At 37.8% G+C, this 6,823-nt stretch overlaps 1 pseudogene; it reads left to right on the forward strand.

The window, feature by feature from the left end:
* The first annotated feature begins 1,484 nt into the window (after window positions 1–1,484).
* On the forward strand, window positions 1,485–1,603 carry LOC148473148 (5S ribosomal RNA; annotated as a pseudogene).
* The last annotated feature ends 5,220 nt before the right edge of the window (window positions 1,604–6,823 follow it).

The raw sequence follows: 6,823 nt of genomic DNA on the forward strand, positions 1-6,823 counted from the left end.
TGAAAACTGCTGTCATGGACTGGTGCCTGCATACATTACATCAATTACATAGTAGCATTAAAATGATGTGGACAAATCATAGAAAACAGATAATATGCAGAATATACACTTGTGTGGTTAAAATGGCAGTAAAGTAGTTGCTGAAATCCTTCAGTAAAAACCGGTGATAAAGTCTTGAATAAAAGTTTAAATGATGCGTGGTTGATAAAGGAAAGATAGGTGGCGTGAGTCTTTAAACCGTTTTTCCTCTGAATGTATGCAATGTTTAACTTGCAGAAAAAAGTCTGTACAAAACGTTAGTTGGTGCACGCACCTCCTACCTCCGTGTTCAGTGTTGCCGTCTGCTGAATGTGTTGCTGCCTCCGTCACGTTGCTTCCCAGGTCTTGATGGTGAGATGGGAGACCTGTCTATCATCGGTCCCGTTGGTATCCCCTTAGTGTCAGCCGAATCATCACTCCTCGGCTGCTAGGAGTGAGGGGTAGCCAGCAGTGAGCATGCACGCCTGTGTCACCGCTGGATCCCTTCTTCCGGGTAGTGTTCCGTGAGGGTGCATGGCCAACGCGTTTCGCCCATCCAATCAAATGCGGGCTTTGTCAGGGCTGTGCAGTGGTAGCCTTCCCTGGGATTTCCTTATGAAGGTCTCTGTTCTAACTCCTCCTTAATTTGTTAACTCATTGATTGCCTGTTGTAGCCAAACAGGTAGCTGGTGATTGATGTTTCTTAAACAGAACATACATAAATAAACCATGTTTGTATGAATCCACCTAGATATACTCCAAATAGTTGTAAACAGGTAATTAAGTGTTGAATGTTAAATATAGAAATGCTCAAATGCATCGTGACCTACAGTCACTAAAATACTCGATTTATATTAAAAAAAAATTTTTTAAAATATTTAGTATAATGTTAAATGTGGACCTTATATTACAATTAAATAGCTAAAAATAAGGGGCAGTCAATATAACATTTGTATGTTTTATTTGATGTGTTTTACAATCGTGATGAATAAAAACATGAATTATTGATTCACATAATGGCAAAGTTTAATGTTTAAATTGGGATTGGGAGATTCCTTAAATGGGGTAGTTGATCATTTATTTTCCCATATTTCTTAATAATGTAGGCCACACAAAAAGGAATTTGAATGTCCAAATAAGGGAACATATTAACAATATCGAAAAGAAGTTTGAGGCTCATAGTCTATCTAACCACTTTAAAAATGTACATAACGGAGATCCAAGCACTTTACAGTTTCATGCTATTAAAAAAATTAACAAACCCTGGAGAGGAGGAGACTATATCAAAATCATGTCCCAAGAAGAATCGAGATGGATTTATGAATTAAAGACACTCCAACCAAGAGGACTAAACATTGACTTTGAACTCTCCTATTTTTTGAAAGACTAACATATGATAGTCAAGATGGCATGCATGTGCGTCAACAGTTTCCCAAGATTTTAGAGATATAAGACATGATAGGGGACGCTACATACATACCTCCCTGATACCACCCAACCACTTCCGAACTTGGAAGCTAAACAGGGAAGGGCCTGACAAGTAATGTGATGGGAGACCCCACATGAACATCCGGTTATGTAGTTAAACCCCAGATTCAATGTTCTACTCTCCTAAATTGGGACGATAAGATGCCAGTAACAAGCCCACTATTAGAGAAAGGAGGAAAACTATTTTAAATTGATGAGAACGAGCAATGGCGATATAGTGACATTATTAAGAAATAGGGGAAAATAAATGATCAACTACCCCATTTAAGGAATCTCCCAATCCCAATTTAAACATTAAACTTTGCCATTATATGAATCAATAATTCATGTTTTTAGTCATCACGATTGTAAAACACATCAAATAAAACATACAAATGTTATATTGACTGCCCCTTATTTTTAGCTATTTAATTGTAATATAAGGTCCACATTTAACATTATACTAAATATTTTAAAAAAAAATTTTTTAATATAAATCGAGTATTTTAGTGACTGTAGGTCATGATGCATTTGAGCATTTCTATATTTAACATTCAACATTTAATTACCTGTTTACAACTATTTGGAGTATTTCTAGGTGGATTCATACAAACATGGTTTATTTATGTATGTTCTGTTTAAGAAACATCAATCATCAGCTACCTGTTTGGCTACAACAGGCAATCAATGAGTTAACAAATTGAGGAGTTAGAACAGAGACCTTCATAAGGAAATCCCAGGGAAGGCTACCACTACACAGCCCTGACAAAGCCCACATTTGATTGGATGGGCGAAACGCGTTGGACACGCACCCTCACGGAACACTACCCGGAAGAAGGGATCCGGCGGTGACACAGGCGTGCACGCTCACCGCCGGCTACCCCTCACTCCTAGCAGCCGAGGAGTGATGATTCAGCTGACACTAAGGGGATACCAACGGGACCCCCGATAGACGGATCTCCCATCTCACCATCAAGACCTGGGAAGCAACGTGACGGAGGCAGCAACACATTCAGCAGACGGCAACACTAAACACGGAGGTAGGAGGTGCGTGCACCAACTAACGTTTTGTACAGACTTTTTTCTGCAAGTTAAACATTGCATTCATTCAGAGGAAAAACGGTTTAAAGACTCACGCCACCTATCTTTCCTTTATCAACCACGCATCATTTAATCTTTTATTCAAGACTTTATCACCGGTTTTTACTGAAGGATTTCAGCAACTACTTTACTGCCATTTTAACCACACAAGTGTATATTCTGCATATTATCTGTTTTCTATGATTTGTCCACATCATTTTAATGCTACTATGTAATTGATGTAATGTATGCAGGCACCAGTCCATGACAGCAGTTTTCATTCCATTTTAATGGGTTTATTCAGTATTTTACATATGTTTTGCTGATTAATATCACCTATTATTTTTACCTTTTATTTTATTTCATTTCATTAATAAAATACATGTTACTATTTGCGCCCCACACGCATATTATTCATCAGTTAAGTCTTGAGTGGCAAAGGGTAGCCATTGACGTTTTGAGGCAGCATTAGGAAGTTTTTAAATTTAAATTTATTAACATCATTTTTAAATTTTTAAATAGCTTTTTGTTAAGAGCGCGCTGAACCATTACTTGTATATTATATAAAACTGTTCTTTTAAAATAAATATTGATCTCTCACATTAAAAATTAACAATCAAATTTGTATGCAGATAATACAAAGGGCATGTGAATAAATAGCAGGACAATAAAGTTAAAACGATGTTTCAAAAAAGTCTTGTTTTTCCCTTATGCATAGGGTTAATTGTCGGTTGTTTTGTCCTGATATGTAAATAATTAGTCTCTCAGATGGCAATAATAATTGCAAAAAGGGAAAGTCTGTATCATGAATACTGATTAAGTTGCCTTGAGTGAGAGCCTATGTTATAGAAAGAGATGTGCTGTTAGTCCGGCTCTTACCTCTGTCTTCTTTGGCGGCCGGCTGATCTTAAAAGACTCCAACGTGTAAGTGCTTGCGTGGCACGAGCAGGAGCTGTGAGTGGTTTGTTCATGCTCTGGTTCCCATGTGATAATGTTTCTCCCTCCATGAAGATTGTGAGATCGAGAAAATTCACAGCTTCTGTACTGTAAGTGCCTGTAAGTTCTAAACTGATTCTGTTGGAGTTGATGTACCTTGTGAAGTTGTTTAGGTCTTCTTTGTTTTCTCTCCATAGAACTATCACGTCATCTATATAACTTCTACATACTATGATTTTGTCTTGATGGGGGTTGTTGCTCCATATACAATTTCCTCCCACTTGGCCATAAATAGGTTTGCGTACCTAGGGGTAAATTTTGTCCCCATAGCTGTTCTGCAAACCTGTCTATAGTGGGAGTTGTTGTACCAAAAGACCATCTGAGAGACTAACTATTTACATATCAGGACAAAACAAATGACCATTAACCCTATGCATAAGGGAAAAACAAGACTTTTTTGAAACATTGTTTTAACATCATTGTCCTGCTATTTATTCACATGTGGTTTGTATTATCTGTGTACAATTTTGATTGATCTCTCACATAAAAAATGAACAATGTTTATTTTAAAAAAACAGTTTTATATAACCCACATGATTCAAATCATACATATATTATGTGTTTATTTTTAACTTAGAATAAAATAAATATAAACTCTACATATTCTATTTTTTATTCACAATCATTAAGAGGTATTTTATTTTTAGATTTGCACCAGCAGACCAACAATTTTTTGCTATAAATTCCTTAGTGACTTTGGAAAGAGACACAACCCTTGATGGCAGCAATAGAAATAACAACCCTTATTAAATACAATAAGGAAGAGCACAGTAAAATAAATCTTTAGAACATTCTTAGTTGAAGCAAGATATGCATTTAAATCAACATTGAGCATGTGGTGCAGAAATAAAGTAGACAAAGGTAATAGCACAACCTATGGACCTCCAGCTTCCACTGTGTTGCTGTGTGTCTGAGCATTTTACAGCAGACGAGAGCACTGGGGGTAGGACCTGGCTAGAAAATAGATTAGAGGGTGCTTCTAATGTCAACGCTCAGCCAGCTTTGCACTCCCGATATCAACCCACATTGCAGGAAGTTCAGTCTTGTGCACACTGATGAGAGGGCACCCAGCAAGAAAATACCTGGGTAAGGATACTGTGAGCGCTGGCGTTTCCTGTGTGCACGACACTTGTTCCATTGTCCAGCCTGCCTCCTGTTCACATGTTCAGGCAGGCTGGACATGTGAACAAGCCCCTCAGGGTGAAATGCACATTGTGCACACAGGAACCGCCAGTGTTGATGGTATCCATACCCAGTAGTTAGTCTCTTTGATATTACTCAAACCTAGTAGTGAAATCATGTGTCTTTTTAATACAGGATATTTTTCTTCTCCCTAATTTGGTAGAAACACTGACATTGCATATTTCATTGTCTGTGAACTGTACCAACCTGTCATCATGTGGTACAGCTACCTATGACAATGAGTGGAAAAGATTGGTCCTCCAGCAAATGCCCTGGGGGCAGTTGCTGTGGTGCTGGGGTAAGTGCAGCCATCCATTGGTTTCTTTTTTGTGACAGTAAGAAGGAAATAGCAGAGGATAATGAAGTTGACTAACAGAGGAACCAAGGCTGGACAATCACCTAAGGTAACTGATGTAGTGCCAGAAGAGAACGTCAAGGTACTGCAGGTAATTGATGGAGTTGTCATAAAGTTAAGTTTTATTTATTATTATTATTATTATTATTATTATTATTATTATTTATTACCAGTTATTTATATAGCACACACATATTCTGTAGAGGTTTACAGAGAATATTTGGCCATTCACATCAGTCCCTTCCACAGTGGAGCTTACAATCTATATTCCTTACCACATGCTCACACACATACACACTAGGGTTAATTTTTTTGTTGGGAGCCAGTTAACCTACCAGTATATTTTTGGAGACTAGAAGGAAACCGGAGAACCCGGAGGAAAACCATGCAAGCACAGGGAGAATATACCAACTCCACACAGTTAGGACCATAGTGGAAATCAAACCCATGACCTCAGTGCTGTGAAGCAGTAATGCTAACCCTTTACACCATATGAATTTCAGCTACCAGGACCATAAGTTCTGTAGGTACATTTTGTATAACTCAAGCTAATGATGAAGTCCAGGAACGTAGTGCAGTACAGATATTTGACACAGTTGACACCTTGTTACCTCCAAATGGACCTGCAGAACACACTGTTCTTGATAGGATGTGTATTAGTTCCAGTATGACATGTTTTGAACAAGATATGAAAGACTATTCTACATGTTGTGACTCCATTCCTGATCAGAAACAGGATAAAGATACGTTGTTACTAGCGATGAGCAGGTCTAGTTCTCAGAGAAACATTTCATGGTGGAAATCTGATGGGGAAAGTAGTGTAGGCAGGACTCTTAATGAAAGAAAGGCAGGTTTAGTTAGTTTAGCCATCATCATCAGCAAAACAAAAATACAGCAGTACACACAATCATACAGTGTCTCTCCAAGTCTGCATTGGCAGGGCACTGTGTCTGTGTGGAGGAGGGCTCATTGTGTGTGTGTTCAACTTTAAGACAAGGCTCAAGCAGGGGTAGTGGGCACTTTGTGTCTCACTGTTTTTAAACAGCAAAAAAATTGTGCTTTGTGGTGCTCACTGGTGGTCAGTGTCACTAAGATATTTGTTTTGTTTTGTCAAAAAACAAAAAAAAAAATAGTTATTTTTTGTGAACAAAACATGTGTGTTGTACCCCCACTGCATTCACAAGTGTTGTGACTCTGCAGTGTGAGGTGTAATTTGCAAAAACACTTTATAAAAGTTTTCTGTTTTTTTCTACAACTTATGTGTGCTGTATGTACCCCACTGCATTCATCATAAATATAAGTGCTGTGACTTTGCAGTGTGATGTAGCATTAGTGAACTTGTTACATTTTTGCAGCAAGTCAAGAGAAGAGCAGAAATAACAACCAAGTAGTAGCACTGCAGCTGCTGCCAGCAGTCATGATGATATGATGATACTAGTCCTTCAATGTTATCTACTAAAGCTGATGCTCAAGGGCATAGAGTGTTTAATTCTAAGGGGTAAACTTACTAAAGTTTGATTTTGATTTTTGAGTGATTTGGCATTCGATTTGCATTCGAGTTTGCATTTAGGTATTTACTAAAGGCCAAATCGAATGTAAAATCGAACTTAAAACAGAATTTTTCAAATTGCACTCAAATCGAACATCAGAAAAACATCGGGACTTTTACATAGAACAACACACAAATCCATTATTTACTATTATTCAATTTGAAATCGAACCCAA

The sequence above is a fragment of the Taudactylus pleione genome, unplaced genomic scaffold (assembly GCF_031769625.1).
Source record: "Taudactylus pleione unplaced genomic scaffold, aTauple2 ptg000960l, whole genome shotgun sequence".
Lineage (NCBI taxonomy): Eukaryota > Metazoa > Chordata > Amphibia > Anura > Myobatrachidae > Taudactylus > Taudactylus pleione.